A 22,410-nucleotide genomic window follows, 5' to 3' on the forward strand; every position below is an offset into this window, starting at 1 on the left:
TATCTCATTTCCCAGATCTCCCAGTTAAATTCCAGGCTAGTCCACCAGTCCACCAATTTGTTTCAAGCTGTGCTACTGCCTTAGTCTACCTGAGCCATTGGTCGCCCCTATTCCTTTGCCTCCGAAATTAAGACTTCACTGACAACACTTCTGGATGTGAGGCTTTCCACCCTCAGCTCCAAGCCAAGTGAGCCCCCTCTGGCAAAGAAGCTTCTGCTGTTCTGGTTCTGCAGAGCCCTCTTCATTTCTGCTGAGATTTACCTTGTGGGTAGGAGTGGATGAGAGAAGCCCCATGCAAGAATGCCAGAGACTCCCACCATTCACAGCTGACATATGATATTTTTGTCATGAATAAATTTCATCTCAATTTGTTGTATGCCTTCGGTCAATCTTAAGAGCCCCAAAATGGTGATTTTTTTAATCATTTTGTCTAGTTTTATTGTTGTATTATGCTTTATCCAAAAACACAATCAGAATATACCTTGTTTTATCACAAAAAGTAAATAGTAGGGAGTGACCTAAATTGTCAAACTGGTACGATCATTATTCACATTTTGTTTTGGGGATCACAAAAAATATATGCAAAATAAAATGTTCATCTAATCTCAATAAAATATTTGCCCTTTTCTATATAATGTTTATAATGTTCATATTTTTTCTATAGAAAGTATATGGGGGCCCATGTCTATATAACATTTCTATTTAATACCTATATTTTTATGTTTCCATATTATCTTTATGATTCAATAGAATGTTAATGTTCATCTAATCTCAATAAAAAATTAGCCCTTTCTTATATAATATTATGTGAGAGTTGGACTGTGAAGAAGGCTGAGCGCCAAAGAATTGATGCTTTTGAACTGTGGTGTTGGAGAAGACTCTTGAGAGTCCCTTGGACTGCAAGAAGATCCAACCAGTCCATTCTGAAGGAGATCAGCCCTGGGATTTCTTTGGAAGGAATGATGCTAAAGCTGAAACTCCAATACTTTGGCCACCTCATGCGAAGAGTTAACTCATTGGAAAAGACTCTGATGCTGGGAGGGATTAGGGGCAGGAGGAGAAGGGGATGACAGAGGATGAGATGGCTGGATGGCATCACTGACTCGATGGACCTGAGTCTGAGTGAACTCCGGGAGCTGGTGATGGATAGGGAGGCCTGGTGTGCTGCGATTCATGGGGTCGCAGAGTCAGACATGACTGAGCGACTGAACTGAACTGACTGAACTGAATAGTTAAATTATTTCAGCTCTTCAAAAAGCAAGGATTCTGAAAGCTGGAAATGAACAATAATCCATTTTTCTGAAATTCTCTTTCATCTAAAGACAAGTCCTTTCTAAAGGATGATTAGAATCTGTTTTTTAAGCAGGATTTTAGAAATGTACTTTGGGAGTTGGGTAAGATGAAAAGTCTCTTAACATAATGATATTATTACATTATAATAACCAGGTTGAGACTCCGAAAACAGGTATATTTGACTACAGAACCCATAATTATCAAAGGTACTTGTGGTCTGCAAGAGACACTCTCACCTAAACAATAGTGTTAAAAAGAAACTCACTAGGATTAAGTGCAAACCCATGTCTATCTATTCAGAGTGTACTGAACTGTAGTTTGACCAGTTCTCTTATTTTCTGTGCCATTATCCTTCCTGACCATAGTCAAACCAATAGCAAGATGAACCCATAGAATAATTAAGGAAGGCTTAATTAACGTCACCTGTACTCAACCCCATTCCTTTTGAACATCTGACATAGCTATAATCTACAACTTTTCTTTTCTTTTAATTATGGGAAATAACTTTGTTAGACCTTGAGGACAATTAGCTGAAAGGCAACTGAATTATATTATGTTATGAACACTTGCCATGCAATTTTTCTCATCTGTGAATAAAGTAAAATAACTTGCCTGAATGTGTTTTCATAATAATCTGCTAACAAATTGAATGGTCTTAATAAAAACAGTAATAGCCTGAAAGAAAAAGCAAAAGAGAGTATACAATTCTTCACGGCTTGTAGACGAAAGTGAAGAAAGATGTCAAAATTTCAACATCTTCACAGGAACCAAGCAGAAACATAATGGCTTTTAGGGCTTAAATTGCACTCTACATTCCCAATCTAGTAAAACTGGTATTAAAAAAATTTTTTTCCCACATAAACATACTGCAGGTTTCAAAATGAGAACAGATGCAGAGCAATGGAGAGAAAAATTATTTCATTAAGAAAGAAAAATCTAGCACATTGCAATGAGGCCCTCTGCTGCCATTTTTTTCAAACTACACTGCTGCTGCTGCTGCTGCTAAGTCGCTTCAGTCGTGTCCGACTCTGTGCAGCCCCATAGACGGCGGCCCACCAGGCTCCACTAAAAAGCCTAATTTCCGGTGGTATCTCATTATTGTCTTTGCAGGAGCCAATACTTCAACAAAGCTTGAAGGAAAAAATGACTTAACTTCTTCAGCAAACTTAGTCATTCCCAAGATTTTTAAAAATGAAAGTGACAATTCTAGGTAATGCTATTCTGAACATAGTGTCAGCCACATAAACCTCAGCTAAATCCCTTAGTGACAACATTATTTACTTAAGAACCGATTTTCACTACTTCTTTTGTATTCTATTTAAACATTTCCAAAATGAAATTATGTTCATGCCAAATGGCTTCTATGAAGACAGTAGTCTAACCAATGCTATGGCCAAAACAAATTTTTTTATAATTATAAAGAAATCCTTGTATTTGAAAAGGCTATTCCCTAGTAAAATATCTCCATTTGTTGAGAAAGAGTACCAGGAAGTCCAAAAATTAACTCAAAAACTTATATGAGACTAAAATCAATTGCATTTGACTGTAGTTTTTGAATTGCCAGGACCAGAAGTGGACTTACGGGAAATGAACAAAGCCTCGTGTGCAGGGTCACCGTGAGTGTTGGGTGAGGCCAGGAGTTATGAAGCGCCCTGGGTGAGTGGGGAGGAGAAGCCCAGTGATCAGATGGCAATAAGGAAGCACGTTTGTAAGCATTTCTGCTACACTGCCTCAGATAGATTAGAAAAATAGCAGTTGAACCTCCAACACTCAAGTAAACTATCTTGATTTCTTTTCCTACACTAAATATGTCATGCTTATTTTTATGTTTATCTTCATTTTCTTAAAGAAAGCCAAAAAGGTCTGTAAGCTCAGGACCCAAAAAACCTGAATCTACCCTAGGCAGTACAATTTACTCAATACAGCCCACCCAGAAAATGTTATTTCACCTTTAATGGGATCATCTTGGATTCATATGGACCAAAAAAAAAGTTTTAATGACAATTTTTAAACTAAGACTAATAGGAGTTTAAAAAGGCATTGGTGAAATACTTCATACAATTTTTTAAAGAAAAGAAATAAAATTAATAGCTGCCCAACAGTGAAGCCACCTAGCATTCAGGAACCTCTAGCTATTGATATCTATATAATGATTAAGTGTACTGGTTGTGGAGTTGAGCAGTTCTGGACTTCAACCCTGAATCAGTCGGTCTACATAGCCATGTCACCTTTAGCGAGTCAATTGTGTCTTGCAATGAAAGGTGTTGAATAACTACTTGTTGAAGAAACAAGAACACACATCAACTCCATACACTGTCCAGAAGACTTTCAATTTAGCAAATGTAACAATTTTTAAAACTATTTGTTGCACATCTCTTAGAGGAAAGGTATTGGGCAAAAGAGTCAGTTCAGTTCAGTCGCTTAGTTGTATCTGACTCTTTGCGACCCCCATGGACTGCAGCACGTCAAGATTTCCTGTCCATCACCAACTCCCGTAGCTTGCTCAAACTCAAGTCCATCGAGTCAGTGATGCCATCCAACCATCTCATCCTCTGTCGTCCCCCTTTTCTCCTGCCTTCAACCTTTCCCAGCATCAGGGTCTTTTCCATTCTTTGCATCAGGTGGCCAAATTATTGGAGTTTCAGCTTCAGCATCAGTCCTTCCAATGAATATTCAGGACTGATTTCCTTTAGGATGGACTGGTTTGATCTCCTTGCAGTCCAAGGGACTCTCAAGAGTCTTCTCCAACACCACAGTTCAAAAGCATCAATTCTGCAGTGCTTAGCTTTCTTTATAGTCCAACTCTCACATCCATACATGACTACTGGAAAAACCATAGATTTAAGTAGACATACCTTTGTTGGCAAAGTAATATCTCTGCTTTTTAATATGCTGTCTAGGTTTGTCATAGTTTAGTAAGAAGGAATACTGGAGTTTACGCAAAGAATTGTTTGGATTTTTTTTACTGGGCTGTGTACTTGTATTTGGTGAGATTGGGAAAGTCCTGCCTGGAGCAGAAAGCATTTAAGGATAGAGCCTGAAAAATTATCAAGATTGGACCTGGGTGATGGAGAAGGTGGAGCAGGCTGGAAGCATTTCAGGCTGAGAGAACAATAGACTAAGCCAAGACCAGAGACAAGAAAATGCAGAATCTAAGGCTTCTGGGAAAAGTCAGCAGCCCTGATGCCTTAAAATTTAGAGAACTTGTGGGAGGCTGGAAACAATTAAGGGTCATATCACCACTTTCATTAACAAAGCACCTCAATCTGGAGATGCTTGCAAAATTCCTATTCACTAAAAATCCACACAACCATCACTATAAATTATATTTGGCTTTAACTGATACAATGTCTTTAATTGATGCAAAGAAATTTGAGATTTAGGATTGCTAAAGGAAAATTAAGTTAATCTAGTTCCAGTGTTGAAAAGGGATTTTATTTTTTAATTTAAGCCTTCATCCAAGAATGGACTATCGGTAACTTACAAAATATTTCTCTCACGTGGAACACATTTGCATTTCAAAGCCATTTTAAAGCTGTTTATTGGAGAATTGAAAGGGAAGGAAGCTTAATGGGCACTGGGTTAACTACTTTCCTAGGAAGTCATTACGAGGAAAACTGTTCTCAAGACAAACAGCAACAAAGATGGATGAGTAAATGAAGTGGCCATTTTTATTGCTATAATACAAAAAAAGTAATGGCCTTGGGTCAAAATTTGAGATTCCAAGTTGGCTTCTGCCAGTTGTCAGTGGTGTGAACTTGGGCAGTTTAACCTCTCTAAGCACTGGTTTCCACCTCTGTAAAATAAGAAGCACAATCACAATAATAAACTTTCCAGTGGTGTGCTGCGTTATTATTGTACACTTTCAACATGGGGTTCCCTGATAGCTCAGTTGATAAAGAATTTGCCTATAATGCCAGAGCCCCTGGTTCAGTTCCTGGGTCAGGAAGATCTGCTGGAGAAGGAACAGGCCATCCACTCCAGTATTCTCGGGCTTCCCTTGTGGTTCAGCTGGTAAAGAATCTGCCCGCAATGCGGGAGACCCAGGTTCGATCCCTGGGTTGGGAAGATTGCCTGGAGAAGGGAACGGCTACCCACTCCAGTATTCTGGCCTGGAGAATACCATGGATTGTGTAGTCTGTGGGGTCGTAGAGAGTCAGACATGACTTAATGACGTTCACTTTCACTTTCTGTCACTTTCAACCCACTGTCTTTGGATCTGATCATATGATGTGTCCACTGGAATATGATGCTTGTCCCATCTCTTTGTTATTACAACAGTGTGCCTGTGAGGAAGCTGCTCTTTCAGCTGGAATTCTAAAATGACGAGGACATGGGAAGCAGAGATGCAGCTGATCTACAGCCTACACTAAATGTAAATGTTCAATCAACTTTGTTGCTGTTAAGTCACTCGGATTTGAGGGTAAGCCAAGTAATATGCTGTGCTACCCACTTCACACACGTGCTATAAAGATTGAATAAAATAATATATTTTAAAGCACCTTGCAACTTTCTGTGCCCACTCATACCTCAAACTATCTCCTTCTCTCCCCTCAGGTTGTTGCGGATCAGAGACTTGTGATGTGACAGAATAAGGAAGAATGGGATACCAACTGTCAAAGCTGCACCTCCCTCTCCTGCCTCTCTGCCACTGCCTCCTGAAATTCAATGCTACTGCCCCATTAGCAGTATACTCAAATCCTGTCCCATCTTCTTACCATACTTCATAAAACAAAAGAATCTTGGGTTTGTTTTTTTTTTTTTTTTTTTAGTTTTGATGTGAATTCCCATGAGAATAATGAAGCGGGGATATCTTTCAAATGATATAGCCTTTCATGCTAGTGCTTGCCCCAATTCTTCTGAGAAAATGTTCAGAATCACTTAAGTCTGGTTTCCCTTTGAATTTTGGCAAACTCTTATGCAATTCTTTGTTTAGCCAGAGTTTTATCAGAACTTCTCTATGGAACCCTGTTTAATTTGAAGGATCCCATGGCGGCGGGGTGGGGGAAGGGGCATTTAAAAGATAGCTTAAAAAAAAAAAAAAAGACATTTCAATTTCAAGTTAACTAGCAGTTTAAAAAAAAAAAAAAACTTTGAGTAAATTCAACAAGGAAGTAATAAAAGAGATGGCAGAGAAAAAACCCAAGAGATGGTACCATGATTCTCAATAAACCAGGAAAAGATGAGGGCTAGGGAAGTTGGTGAGTTCATGACTGGGCAAGAAAACAAGAAAATCTTTTTTTTTTTTTTTTCCCCAAGCCCCTGGGACTCCCATTTCTGTGTGAGGAAGTTGAAAGAACACAAAGTTCAGAGTTATACAAGCCTCGGTCACACAGCTCAGTTACACAGCTGTGTACACAGCTCATTCACAATCTCTGTACAACTTTAGGCTAGTTATGCAGTTTGAGACTTACCCTCCTTATCCAGTAAGTTAAGGGAAATAACAGCTATTGGATAAGATTGCTGTTAAGTAATAAATGGATTAAGGTGAGTGGAGCACTAAAACAGCATTTGGACAGTAACAGCTTCTCAAAAAATTCCCATTCTTGGCTCTTTGACATTAACTCTTCTCTCCATACCCTGAATCAATCTTCAACAATCCATGTGCAAGTCCCTTTGTGTCCAGGTTGGGAGTCTCTTATAGAGTACTAAGCGGAAGTTGCTCAGTTGTATCCAACTTTTTGCAATCCCATGGACTATATAGGCCATGGAATTCTCCAGGCCAGAATAGTGGAGTGGGTAGCCTTTCCCTTCTCCAAAAGAGTAGTAAAAATGACTTTAATCTACCACATAAAGATGGATGATAATGAAACATTTTATGTTTTAAAGTTCACAGCATTTTTTTAAGTATGCACACATTTATATGTAGATATTTTTCTTAACATATTGATACCTTTACACGGGTCACCAAAAAAGCACTTATCTGAAATATGTAGAAATAAAATTACACATTTTCCAAAGGCATATCATCAGTTGTCTGTTTATTTGACTTTCAACTCTGAAATCCCCAGGAACTAGAAAAGTGAGAGAGGGAGCCCTCACTCATCAAGAGGTCATACTGAGTGATTCCAAGGAACAGCAGAAAACCTATACTGAATCCAAGTTTTTAACTGCCAGGTTTCTAACTCCTGACTACAGTTCCCAAGTATGATATAATTTAGAAACTTGGCGTAGGCACAGGATAATCATGGAATTTAGAAGTGTCCCTCAACATGTAAAATTTTAATGAAAAACCCAGAAAAGTCATAAATTATCATAAAGAAATTCCGAAACAAACAAAAAATTTACAAAATGCTAGGGGGAACTTTTTAAACCTAAAAAGAGGAAGAAAGGAAGGCTAGCTGTTTGATTCATGTGTAGGTTGAATGGACGGCTTCCCAGGTGGCTCAGTGGTAAAGAACTCACCTGCTAATGCAGGAGACATTAGTTCGATCCCTGGATCAGGAAGATCCTCTGGAGTAGGAAATGGCAACCCACTCCAATATGAGAAATCTCATGAACAAAGGATACTGGCAGGCTACAGTCCAGGGGGCCACAAAAGAGTCGGACACAGCTTAGTGACTAAACAACAAGTTGAATGGAATCTTCCTTGTCCCTTCACCCTCTTCCTGTTCTCCAGGCATCTCCTGCACCAGTGATTCCTGAGGGCCATTATGCCACCTACTATGAAGATGGAACAGCCAAGAATGGTGCTATATTTCCAACCCAAGTTGATCACAGAAGTTTGAAAATACACATTTTTCACCCCAATCCTACAGTACAAGCATGACTACCCACAACAGTTGCACACATAAGGACTTGTTCATATAAATCCTGGGGAAAAAATCCCAAAGCCTTCCTGCTGTATTTCTTTGAACCCATTTGTTGACTCTTAGTCTGATATTTGACTTGAAAATTGTAGATAAAATTAATTTTTACTGCAAGTCTCATATTTACCCCTCAAATCCCTTATGGTCAATCTCAGTTATCCTTGTCACAGAAAGGAGAATGCACACAGGAGAATCTATCAATTCAGACAAAATAGTTTTCCTCTACTCCTATTAACATTTAACCTTAGACATATTCTGATAGATAAACACCTATCTGGGCATGAGTGTTGTTCTCCATGGTCAGGGAAATAGTTCCAGAATTAAACAGTGGAGAGAAGAGGACACAGTCATGTTCCAGCACAGTTCATTCACATCTTCATTTATTCATTCAGTATTCATTTATTGAGCACCCACTACAGGCCAAATAATGTTCTGGTTGCTAGGGTCGTATCAGTGAACAAAAAGACAAAAATCCCTACTGTCACAGAATCTGTACTCTAGTGGGGGCAAATAAATAAAAGAAACAAGTAAATTAAATTACTTATAATTGTGATGAAAAATAACATAGTGGAGGGGATAAGGAGTATTGTACACAGTTACAGACATAAATGCATTGGAAAAGGAAATGGCAACCCACTCCAGTGTTCTTGCCTGGAGAATCCCAGGGACAGAGGAGCCTGGTGGGCTGCCGTCTACGGGGTCGCACAGAGTCGGACACGACTGAAGCGACTTAGCAGCAGCAGCACAGACATAAATAGGGTAGTCATGAATACCTCACTTAGAAAATTCCATTTGAGCAAAGACATGGAGCTGAAGGAGCATTTCAATAAGTGCGAAAGTTCTGAAGCAGGCACAGGCCAAGAGTATCTGAGAAATGGCAGGGCTTCCCAGGTGGTGCTAGTGGTAAAGAATCCACCTACCAATGCAGGGGATGCAAGAGACACAGGTTGGATCCTTGGATTGGGAAGATCCCCTGGAATAGGCACCCCACTCCAATATTCTTGTCTGGAAAATTCCATGGGCAGAGGAGCCTGGCAGGCTACAGTCCATAGGCCACAGAGTCAAACACAACAGAGCAACTGAGCATAAGAAGGCTGCTAAGGCTAGAAAGTAGAGCAACAGAGGATAAGGTCAGAGAACTGGAAGTAGAGGAGAGGAGGTGAAGAATGAGATGAAGAAAGGTTACAGGGTTTTAGGCAGAGGAGTGGCATGACCTGATGAAGGTTTAATGGAATCAGTTTGGTGTGTGGAAAAGAGCTTGAAGGAAGGATGGCAAGCTTGGAAGCAGAAATCCCATTCAGTTTCTACCACAAAAATCTAGGTACTCAGGTGACCGTGGTTAGGATCAGGCTAAGAAAGAATAAGAAGTTATTGGATTCTGGATGTACTTGAAAAGTAGAGCCAATGGTGTTCTTTATCCATATGGGGAAAAAAAAGACAAAGATGACTTACTGATGTTTGGACTGAGTAACTAGCAGAAGACAGTTACTGTAAACTGAGATGGAGAAGACCTTGGCAGGGTGTATTAGGGGCAGGGCAAGATCGGGAATTCAGTTTTGTGTGTTGTTATATGTTTGAGATTACTGTGAGATATAGATACCTAATGAAGGCTGCCGACTGCTAATACCTACGGGGATACCTAACAGGCAGCAGTCAATACGGCTGACTCTTCCTCTACAGCGATGTAGCTTTTCTACCTCCAGGGGTCCTTGATGGTCTCCCTAAATACTTTTACCTTTTCTCACTTAGGGGATTGAGACAGCACAGAATTTTTCATTGCTGATTCCATCCGAGAGTCAAGATTTCCTTTATGTTTTGCTTAGGCAATACTGTGAAAGATAAAACACAGTAAGGGGCAAGCAGGAAATTCAATTATCCTGGAAATAAGTCAGAATTCTATAATCACATGCAAAAAAAAAAAACAAAACCCTAAAAGTACATTGAGAAACCAGCTATAGCTGAAACATGGTGACCATTAAGGCCACTGTTCAGTGTGAGATATTTGCATAACTGATACTTTATAAGATCAAACTTTTCCCTGCCTTTATTATTAAATTAATGCATTTCAGCTGCTGTGTCCTGTGGTTTACAAATCATCAGGAGCTTGGAAAATTCATGGTCATATGAAGAGCCGAAAAACATGACATTTCGCAAATTAAAAACTGATCTTAATAGGAACAAACATAAATATGATGAGCAAAGAAGCAAACCACAAACACAGGTTTACTGCAGATCTGTAAACTTTCCACTAGGGCCAAGTTCCAACAGGGTGATGCTCTAAATTAGATGACAATTCTAACATTTGAGTGGGTAAAGATTTGTTCTAACATTGAGTATTTAAAGACACAGTGTGCCATTGTTAACTGACTATATTCCAATACAAAATTTTAAAAATTTAATAGGAAAAAAAAGATATACAGTGTGGACCCTGCCTGCTAGTAGAGTACATTCTAAATCTTAAGAGTAAAGACATATATAAGTATATATATCTTATATAATATATACTTTGTTGTTCAGTCACTCAGTCGTATCTGACCCTTTGCGACCACACAGACGGCCCCACACCAGGCTTCTCTGTCCTTCACAATCTCCCAGAGTTTGCTCAAACTCATGTCCATTGAGTCGATGATGCCATCTAGCTATCTCATCCTCTATCGTCCCCTTCTCCTCCTCCCTTCAATCTGCTTTCCCAGCATCAGGGTCTTTTCCAATGAGTCAGCTCTTTGCATCAGGTGGCTGAACTATTGGAGCTTCAGCTTTAGCATCAGTCCATCCAATGAATATTCATGGTTGATTTCCTTTAGAATTGATACATAACATATATATCACATATAACATATCTCATATGTATAATATATATATCATGTATAACAATATATATATAGAGAGAATTCTTGAGCACTGTCATTCTATCTCAAGATAAGCAAAAGTCTATCTTTCCCATACCTATTAACACTTCTGAATAAGTGATACAGAGCTACTTCCATTCAGGTTTCAAGTAGATTCTTTCCATTCCTTTGCTCGTTTATTTGAAGAAACTCCCATCTGAACAAGATTACCCACTCTTTCCATTGTGCAGTTATATTACTTAAGACAGAACTAATTACAGGTTAATGTAAGCAGTTTTTACAATTAGTCTCATGTCTGAAAAGGCAAATCTTGGAGTCTGAGCAATTTGTTGCAGATTCCCAGACGATTATTATCTCCAGACAACCTTACTACTTGTGGTTAATGAGTCTGTTTTATTCACTTCAAAATAAATGTGGATCACAATTGCCATTTTAATAGCTCTACAGAAGCTAAGAGTTCAATCTCTGAGGCAGTAGCCCCATTCCAGGCCCAGTTCTGACTCTTCTGACCTGGGAGACGTTTGACAAAGTTACTTAACATCTCCGTGTTTCAAGTTTTATTGTGTGTAAATTGAGGTCAGCAATAGGACCTATCAGTTGGCTAGTATGCGGATCATATGATAAATGACGCTTAGCACTGTGACAGGCAAATAATAAATGCTTGGTAAAAAGCCCACCCCTAATTTCTGTGGATGTGAGAGTTAGACAATAAAGAAGGCTGAGAGCTAAAGAATTGATGCTTTCAAATTGTAGTGCTGGAGAACATTCTTGAGAATCCCTTGGATTACAAGAAGATCAAACCAGTCAATCCTAAAGGAAATCAACTCTGAATATTCATTGGAAAGACTGATGCTGAAGCTGAAGCTACAACACTTTGGCCACCTGATATGAAGAGCCGACTTACTGATGCTGGGAAAGACCGAAGGCAAAAGGAGAATAGGGCGACAGAGGATGAGATGGTTGGATGGCATCACCAGCTTCAATGGACATGAACTTGAGCAAACTCTGGGACATAGTGAAGGACAGGGAAAACTGGTGTGCTGCAGCCTATGGGGTCACAAACAGTTGGATATGACTTAGTGACTGAGCAACAACAACAAGATCTGTGGAGTCTGGAGAGGACTATAAATGAAGATTCTTAAAACTGTCAAAGAGACCTGAAGCCAAATACTGATCAAGTTGGTGAAGTAGGATTTTATTCAGAAACTATTATAATCAAGGAAAAGGAGACTTCAGTATAAGAAGGATATGCAGTAATTTATAGCCAAAGAACAAGATGAGGAGGTCAGTCGATGAAAGTTACTATGAGGAAACAGACATCAGGAGTAGGGGGATTCTTGTTAAATCAATGTAACAGGATTCTTGCCAAAGGCAAGCCAGGGAGATCATATATGAAAGGTAGGGAAATTCTCTATAAACTGACTTAGAAAGATTCTTCTTGTCTTTGTGTGCTTAGCTTATTTTACTTAACATAATGCTTTCTAGATGCAACTGTGTTGTCCCAAATGGCAGGATATCCTTCTTTTTTAAGGTCAGATGTATACCACATTGGAATATATTTCCATTGTGTTTACATATACCACATTTTCTTATTCATTCATTCATCAATGGACACTCAGTCTGTTTACATGCCTTTGCTATTGTGAATAAGGCTGCAATGCACATGGGAATGCAGAAGAACGAAAATTCAGAATCCTCCTATATTGCTATCCTGGTGATGTCTTTTCTAAAAGGTTGGTAGTTGCCCAAGTTAGAATTAAGTAGGGTTATTCATTCCCGCCTCCTCAATCTTACTACCAGGTAGCATGTTACAATGAAAACAAGTCCCCAGGTGAATTAAACCATCCTCTCCAGATTCAGAATTGATCAAGAAATATAGAAAAAATATAGAAATCAAAATATAGTCTTTATTATTATTGGAAAAACAAGATTGGGACTTCAAGCAGTACTGTGTAAGAATGAGGTTTGACATTTTATTTTAACTCGACAACCAGCAGGAAGAAATATCTAGGCAAAGAGTTTCAAATATATTCCTCTCTAAAGAGAATTTACAAAGTTTAAATACAGAGAGGGTCAATTTTATTAAGATCAATGAGGTCACAGTCAGTGGGTTAATTATCACAAAGCTGGTGAGCAAATTCAATTTCCTAGGACAAACATAGCTTACAACTTTAGTGAGCGAACACAATTTCCTATAGCAAACATTTGAATAAGCTTTGAGATTAACATGGTCTTAACATTATAGGTTCAACATGAGATCAACAATAAAATTCTGTCCTTCCTTAATCATTCTTATCTGAAGTGAAACAGTAAACATCGTAAACTTACACTTTGAATTCTTAAAGCACTTATGTCAACAATGTTTATTCTGATGCTGTTTCTTCCATATTAAACAAAGCTGAATTTACCTGCTCAATTTGGACCATCCCTAATATGCTTACTTTCAAGGAAAGAATATCACAGAAGACTTGGAAAGAGAAGGTGAAAAGAACAGGAATGGGTAAGAAGGAAAGAGACAGAGAAACAGAGAGAGGGAGAACTCTAGCAATCCAAAAGCTACGTTTACACCCAGAGTCCCCTTTTCCCAATGTCATCAAAAAGTAAAGTCATTTCCACTTCTAGGCATAAAAGTAGTTTGGAGGAATGGAGAAGATGGAAGCTTGCTTCCAAATGAGTGCTTCTGTGTGTGTGAAAGTGTTGGTGGAAGTTCCTGTTTATGACCCAAAGGAACTTCGGGAAAGGAAAGAATAGTTTCCCTGGTGATAATATTTCTCAGGCAGAGTATGGCAAATGGGAAGAGGAAACCCATGATGGAATCTCAGGGAAAATAAAGAATGGAGAAGCAGCAAAGGTAAGGAGCAGCCAGAAAGATAAATCGAGAAATGAGGGTGGTGTCCCAGAAATGTAAATCATACAAACATGGACTAGAGAAAGTTTGGACAAGAAGAAAAAAATGTTCAAGCTACCAATAAAGACCATGTGTTGTGAGTCCCTACGTATCAGGCACAGTGGGACATGTGCACCTCAGCCAATCCTCCAAATAAGAGGTCGTCCTGCTTCACAGAGAAGAAAAGTAAGGCTAAGACAACTTCAGTAACTCTTAACAAAGTTGGGCTTTGAACTTCTTTCTGACCATGGGGTCTATTGGGTCTTCACCATGTTGTAAAGCCTCTAAGAATGGGAAATTTGGCAAATTCATCATCTTCATCTTATGCATCTCCTTGGGGGTCTACTGTGGAGAAGGCAATGGCACCCCACTCCAGTACTCTTGCCTGGAAATTCCATGGACGGAGGAGCCTGGTAGGCTACAGTCCATGGGGTCGCTAAGAGTCAGACACGACTGAGCGACTTGACTTTCACTTTTCACTTTCATGCATTGGAGAAGGAAATGGCAACCCACTCCAGTGTTCTTGCCTGGAGAATCCCAGGGACGGGGGAGCCTGGCGGGCTGTCATCTCTGGGGTCACACAGAGTCGGACATGACTGAAGCGACTTAGCAGCAGCAGCAGGGGGTCTACTGAGACTCTCTAGTGCTTGCTCCTTCCCAGTTATCCTACAGCTGTTCCTGTCATGACCTGGCCTATCAACTCCACTGGGCTTCCCATTAGTCCCACTGCCTGGTGTTGATGTGTTGCTTGCCCAGCGTACCGGCTATTTATTGCCACATAGAGAATAGCTTTTAATTTTATAGTTTCTATGGGTCAGGAGTCTGGGCTTTCTCTGGCTTCAGAACTCTCCAAGGGCTGAAATTAAAGTGTTGCATTTTTCTTAAATTCCTCTGTAATTGATGAGCATTTATTGGATGTCTCTCCTCCCCCCATCTTCCAGACACCTTTTTTTTTTTTTTTTTTTTGCTTTAATGTTTCTATCCTACCAATAACTTTAAGCCCACCTGAGGTTGCTTTCAGCCTCTCATCATTTTCTCTCAGGAGCCCCATTTCCTCCATTCCATGGGATGCCATGGGGGCTGCTAATCATCAGACATCACCTCTCTCATCCCGGGAATATGGACAAGATCAGACCTGTCAATCAGAGACACTCCTGCTCCCTAAGACTCAATGACTGGTGTACTTAACTTCAGGGAAGATCACTTGGAGCCTTCTTTGTCTTTAAGGGACTGATTTGTTGTTGTTCACTCAGTTGTGTCCGACTCTGTGACCCCATGGACTGTAGCACACCAGGCTTCCCTGTCCTCACTATCTATCTCCCAGAGTTTGCTCATGTCCACTGAGTTGGTGATGTTATCTAACCATCTCATCCTCTGCCACTCCCTTCTCCTTTGGGCTTCAATCTTTCCCAGCATGAGGGAATGAGTCAGTTCTTCCATCAGGTGGCCAAATGGACTCATAAAAAGTAGAATACTCCAGGGTAGAGTTATAAGAGCTATTTTGATCCAAATATATGTGAAACCATCTTTCCTATCATTTGAAAGAGAACCTGACACAGAAATACAGCCAACAGAAAGAAAATAGAGCCAAGAGATGTAAAAAATAAACACGCCTGACAACATTATTTAAGTAACTGGGGACTGTCATGTCTGAAGAAGTGAATCCCTGAACTTTTCAAGTTATATGAACCAATAAATTATCTTCTTTTCCCTAAGATGGTTCAAGTTAGATTTCTGTCACTTGTAAGAAAAACAACCAAACCAATTTATCTCCATTTCCACAGAGCAACTCCACAGTCACTTTTAGGGAAGGGAAAATATTTTACTACCATTATGTGGCTCAGTGGTAAAAGAATCTGCCTGCTAATGTAGGAAACATGGGACATATGAGTTTGATCTCTAGGTTGGGAAGATCTCCTGGAGTAGGAAATGGCAACCTGCTCCAGTCTTCTTGCCTGGAAAATCCCCTAGACAGAGGAGCCTGGTGGGCTGCAGTCCACAGGGTCACAAAGATTCGGACACGACTGAGCGCACACACCACCATATATTTTACAGTGTCACAGAAACTATGTTCTTCCTTTTTGAACCTCAACCAGCTAAATAACTGTGATGAGCTTCCCACTGGTGGCTCAGAGGTTAAAGCGTCTGCCTGGAATGCAGGAGACCCGGGTTCAGTCCCTGGGTTGGGAAGATCCCCTGGAGAAGGAAATGGCAACCCACTCCAGTACTCTTGCCTGGAGAATCCCATGGAGGGAGGAGCCTGGTAGGCTACAGTCCATGGGGTCACAAAGAGTCAGACACGACTGAGCAACTTCACTTTCACTTTTTCACTTTATTTTATTTTTAAACCTACACTGCCTTCAGGTATCTGTGGAGAGGTGTGGTCACACAGGTGCAGAGCGACTGGCTTGTTCCCAGCACAGAGGTAAGACCACCTTCTATCTGTCAGCACGGCCATTCTCACTCTTTCATGGTTAGGCCGTGACACACACACAAAACCTGTATATTAGTGGCCTGAAACTTAGAGGAGAACAACACGCCACCAATCTCAACTAATAATCATCCCTTCCCAATTTCCTCATTCCTATCAAAGTTACCCTTTCTCCTTTGCCAGCTACCTTTGATCTATTATTATGTCCTGTTGCTTCTTTTTTCATGAGGCCTCTCAGGTGTGATGCTGTCTTTTTATATTCACAGTCACATCCTTTTAGGGTCTGGTTATAAGCACCCTCAGTCACCCTTCATTGCATGGGTCCTGGGAATGTGCTAAAATGTGTTCCCAAATCCACTGCCACTGTATTCCATCCAGGCTCCTCACCACTTAGCACTTCCTCCTTCTCCTCTCACCTACTTCCAATCTCTCATCTCCATTCTCTTTTTTGATCCTCTTCTATTTTTTAAATATCCATTTATGTCACTATCCTATGTGGGGTCTTCCCTGTCAAAATCTGTTTTTTAATTTTTCAAAAAGAAAATCATGTTTAGAAAATGCAGATGTTATATTAATTACACAATTCCTAGGAGCAATTTTATGCTGAGTGAAAAGGAAAAAAACTGTGTGGTTTGATATTTTAACTTGATAAAAAAAAAAAGCGCTTTCTAGGTTTCACTGTTCCAATGTATTAGTTAAATAATACACTAAGTGCTTCCATATGACAATGACCTCATTTCTGTGAAGAAATAAACTGACCTAAATACATGCCAAGAGAGCTTGCTCAACTAATCCATGAACGCTGGATCCCAAAATATAATGAAACTCTAGCCAAGAAGAGTAGATGCTGAGAATATAAAATACTGTATATAGTTCAGGTCAAATATAAATGTGGTTTATTATTTCTAAATCCTCTTTAAACAGTTAAAAAATTAAAAAAAACAGGAGTGTGCTCCTGCGAGAGTCATCAACTGAAAGGTGTTTTTCCCATGTTTTAAGTCCTTCAAGTTCATTCTATCTGAAGAAGTAGTTGTTTTGAACAGATACCCTTAAAAACTCTTGCCAGAAGTCTCACCAAAAAATAGTTAAGATACATAAATTACCCTACATGTATTAGCCACCAAACTCTAAGAATAGCTATTTGCTGAATCCTGAGATTCTGATTTTACAGTCTTCTTATGAACTTATTTTAAATGGCATCTCCCCATTGAAACAAAAAAAGAATACTGAATTAACTGCAAAGGCTAAATTTCAGACTATGAACAATTTACAAGGTCAACAATATGACTTGCAAGGTAATCACCAAGCAAATAATTTGAGTTCACAGTCTACAGAGTTAAGATTATTGAGGTTCATTTTATTAACTCAAATCAGATCTGAACATGAGGATATTTACAGTCTTTGTTGTTTTTATTTACCCACTTATTGTGAAATATTAATGGGGAGTACTACCTCAATGAAGAGGAAAGATTCTAAGTTCTAAAACAATCTGGCTCCAAGGGTTCTGGAAGAGGAATGGGGACCTATCCTTTTATTTTGAAATACTGGAAAAGTTGATCCTGTTTCTCCATTGTGTGTAGACTTTAGAAACTAGATTTAGCATCAGTATCTTCAATAGAAAATTCCATAAGTGATGAGATAATAGCCATTTTCTCACCTCCCTCATTACCAAATATTATTTATTACTGACCAGCTTCTCTAAAAAGAGCACTGTTTCAGGCATTGAGGTAACAAAGAGGGAAAAGGCATGATCCCAGATGCTCACAAACTAGTTGGGGAGTTATGGGACATGTATTTTTTTTTAAAATCCATCAAATCTGTAAGTAAATTATTTAGGATTTCCAAGGAAAAAATGGTCACTCAAGCCTTTAATCTCCTGGGGACTCTATGAAAGAAGTGAGATTCATGCTGGAGCTGGAAGGATACATAAGAATTATTCAAATGGAAAAGAGAAAGTGCATTCCAAAATAAGAGAAATGGTATAAACACAAGAAATTGGAATGTGTGGGGCCAGTTCTGAGAACAATGAGATGACCAATTTAGGTAGAATGGAAGAGAGAGGGGATTTATTTAATACGTCTCTTTTTTTTTTTTTTTTTTTTTTTTTGCCAGCACTCAACTAGAAACATGAAATACAACTGATAAATAAGAGAGTGTCTATGCTCTAGAAGAGCTATAATATAGAAAAATCTATATAAAAAATTTGTCCTAAAATTTTATACATTTGTGGTGATAGTGTGACATGACCATACACAGAAAGAAATAATCAAATCTTTGTAGATGGCTAAGGAAAGGCTTCTTAGTGATGGTACTGATAGAACTGGGTCATAGGAAATATACTAGGATAACCACACGTGCAAAGTCAGAGGCTGTTCTAAAACTTTCTTTACTTAAATGGATCTATGTTGTATGTTTAAAGCTCTCAAAACATAAAAATTCTGCAACTTCTTTTTATAGTCCATTCTAGCATTCAATAGCCTTACAATATTCTTGCTTACAAAATTCTTTTTGCTCACTGTGTTGACGCCTCTCCTCTGATACAGCTCACCCTGGAGTATTTTATAACTTCTGGTTTATGTGTCTCCCATTCATAGTAACCTTTTCTGTATGGGACAGTTAAGCAGAAAGATAAATTGCTTAAAGCCCAAGACAGACAACATTAAGTCTGTGACTTTGATACAGAAAAATATCTGATTTAGCATCAAAATACTGGAAATCTACCTTCGTTTGGCTTCCATGGGCTGCTATACAAATATGGAGAACATTACTGCTTTGGGAAATAGGATTAACTAAAATTCAGGTGCTTACATACTCCCCAGTGCAAATATAAACAGCCGGAGGAGTTGTTTATCCACCAATCATTCCAAGCACTCTTCACAGGCTATTTTATGTCCCACTTTAGTTTACTCTTCGTAATCCCTTCTGAACATACTCAGACACCCCATTAAACAATAACAAAGATTTTTCTCTTTCTGGTAGATGGAATCTCTCTCTTTCCATTGGTGGACTACAAACATACACAAATCCCTTTAAATTTTAAGATAATCTTATTGCTTAAGAGTCAACCTCCCCCAACTATCTTCTTAATAGACTTGGTGTATTTTTTTTAATACTTGGTCCATGAGCCCCCAATTTTCTTACAGTAATCACACTCCTGGTTTTCATGTACTCAGAGAAAGAACGTTCCCATATTTTCCAAAGAAAACATCTTCTTTTTTGTTCACATCCCCAGATGAATGGATCCATTCTATTATATATATTTAGATTTTTATCATAGCTGATTCTTCAAAACAAAAGATCCCCTTTTCATTCTTATGCCTACAGTACAACTTCTGGTACATAATGCTGCTGCTGCTGCTGCTAAGTCGCTTCAGTCGTGTCCGACTCTGTGCGACCACAGAGACGGCAGCCCACTAGGCTCCTCTGTCCCTGGGATTCTCCAGGCAAGAATACTGGAGTGGGTTGCCATTTCCTTCTCCAATGCATGAAAGTAAAAATTGAAAGTGAAATCGCTCAGTCGTGCCCGACTCTTAGCGACCCCATGGACTGCAGCCTACCAGGCTCCTCCGTCCATGCAAAAGTCCTGGAGTGGGGTGCCGTTGTACATAATAGTGCTGTCTAAATAGTTGTTCACTGAATTAATTATAGAAATAAAATTAATGAACTTACATTGTTATGTGTAACACTATTTTAAACCTATAGCACAAATATTAAAATTAAAAGCTCAATATTTTATAAATTTCAAAACCATTAACAAACTATATCTAGAATTTTGAGCTTTTTTGTGAAAAAGTTACTTGAAAGAGAAAATACCAGTTTAGTTTTACTTTCTGGGAACTAGGAACCCTGCAGCAATGGAGGGGGAAAAGTCTGTGCACATTGAGTGATCTGGTATCTCCCTACCTTCAGTGTTCCAGGAACTGTTTTTATCTCAAAACCAAATAACTTTTTTGACAAATTTATAACTATTAGCTTATCTGTCACTAATCAAAATGTGCCAAGGAGTACGGATAAGATGTTTTGGGACAGAGCTGCTTTCCCAAGAGACCTGGCAAGAAGGATGGTACTGACGAATCTATCTGCAGGGCAGCAATGGAGATGCAGACATAGAGAACGGGCTGTGGACACAGTAGGGGAAGGAGCGAGCGGGTGGGACGATAAAAGTAAGTAGCATGGAGACATACACATCACCATATGGAAAATGGATTGCCATTAGGAATGTGCTGTATGACGCAGGGAACTCGAATCCTGTGCTCTGTGACAACCTAGAAGGGTGGGATGGGCGGAAGGTGGAAGGGAGGTTCAAGAAGGAGGGGGACGTGTATATTCCTATGGCTGAATCATGTTAATATATAACAAAAACCAACACAATACTGTAAAGCAACTATCCTCCAACTAAAAATAAATAAATTTAAATTAAAAAAATTTTTTTTAATAGAGGAGCCTCAGGGCAGTTTTCTGTGCTGCTAATCTTTCCTGTTTCTAGAAGCCAACTCTAGAAATGCTATTTTCTTCCCAGCATTTACAACTCCTGTACTGGCTCCATAGTTCCTGACTCAAGCTCATTTCATTATTTTCCTAGGAGTTAGGTGCACTCAGTAACTTTGGTTCTAGGTTTCTGCCACCCAGATTATTGTCTATTTTAGTTCATTATGTGTGCTGTGCTTAGTCGCTCAGTGGTGTCTAACTCTTTTCGACACCATGGACTGTTTGTAGTCTGCCAGGTTCCTCTGTCCACGGGGATTCTCCAGGCAAGAACACTGGAGTGGGTTGCCATGCCCCACCCCAGGGGCTCTTCCCAACCCAGGGATCAAACCCAGGTCTCCTGCATTGCAGGTGGGGTCTTTACCATCTGAGCCACCCCCTGCTTCTAATCTGGTGGAGCCATGTACCGTGCTGTGGTTGAAATTGCTCTATGGGAGTAGAATGCAAATTTAGGTTAGTGAAGAGAACTCAGTATGACAGATTCCTTCCAGAACCGACGATAACATATTTTCTGAGAACTTTACTATTAACAAAGCATTTTCAGAAACAGATACCTAATTCAACGCTTTTTTTTTTTTAGAGATGTGCCTTCATCATGTCTTTCCAAAGATCTATCTATTTTTCAGAAAAATAACTTTTCCTACTCTTTATTTCATGCATTACACAATACCTAACTAAATTATATCACTGCAATCACAAATACAAGGACAAAAAAGACTGATTCACGGTAAGAGCATCACTTGTCTTAGTCACCTTGTGAAGTGAAGGTTGCTCAGTTGAGTACAGCTCTTTGCAACCCCATGGACTATACAGTCGATGGAATTCTCCAGGCCAGAATACTGGAGTAGGTAGTCTTTCCCTTCTCCAGGGGATCTTCCCAACCCAGGGATTGAACCCAGGTCTCCTGCACTGCAGGCAGATTCTTTACCAGCTGAGCCACAAGGGAAGCATTAGTCACCTTGGGATGCCATAAAAATACCACAGATTCAGTGGTTTAAACAATAGAAATTAAAAATAAACTTTTAAAAGGCAACGGAATCAGGATGGGGAACACATGTATACCTGTGGCAGATTCATTTTGATATTTGGCAAAACTAATACAATTATGTAAAGTTTAAAAATAAAATAAAATCTAAAAAAAAATAATAAAAGGCAACAGAAGTCTATTTTCTCACAGTTCTGGATGCTAGGAAGTTCAAGATCAAGGCACAGCCAATTCAGTTTCTGGATACAGCTCTCCTCTCACTTACAGATGGACAACTTCTCCCTGGGTCTTCATAGGTGAGAGGAAATGTGAAGAGAGAGCTCCCTGGTGACTCCTCTTATAAGAACATAAATCCTATCAGATCAGGGCTCCACCATAGCCTAACATAACCTTAATTACTTCCTCACTCCAAATCTAGCCACAATGAGGGGGCTTCAACATATGAATCTGGCATTCCCTAAAGAATCTGCCCACAATGTGGGAGACCTGGGTTTTATTCCTGGGTGGGGAAGATCCCTTGGAGAAGGGAATGGCAACCCACTCCAGTATTCTTGCCTGGAGAATTCCATAGACAGAGGAGCCTGGTGGACTACAGTTCCTGGGGTCTCGATGAGTAAACATGACTGAGTGACTAACACTTACTTACTTAAAGAGGTTAAATACAGAGTTAT

The 22,410-nt window shown here is 39.4% G+C and overlaps 1 long non-coding RNA gene across 3 annotated transcripts in view; it reads right to left on the minus strand.

Annotated features, from left to right (window-relative positions):
• The window catches only part of LOC129624421 (uncharacterized), a 63,170-nt gene extending 41,120 nt beyond the window's left edge, over window positions 1-22,050 (minus strand). For all 3 annotated transcript variants that reach the window (XR_008700941.1, XR_008700940.1, XR_008700942.1), the window contains exon 1: window positions 21,930-22,050. This is a non-coding gene — a long non-coding RNA (uncharacterized LOC129624421). The remainder of the gene's footprint in view (window positions 1-21,929) is intronic.
• Between the last annotated feature and the right edge of the window lie 360 nt (window positions 22,051-22,410).

This window comes from Bubalus kerabau, chromosome 12, assembly GCF_029407905.1.
Source record: "Bubalus kerabau isolate K-KA32 ecotype Philippines breed swamp buffalo chromosome 12, PCC_UOA_SB_1v2, whole genome shotgun sequence".
NCBI lineage: Eukaryota > Metazoa > Chordata > Mammalia > Artiodactyla > Bovidae > Bubalus > Bubalus kerabau.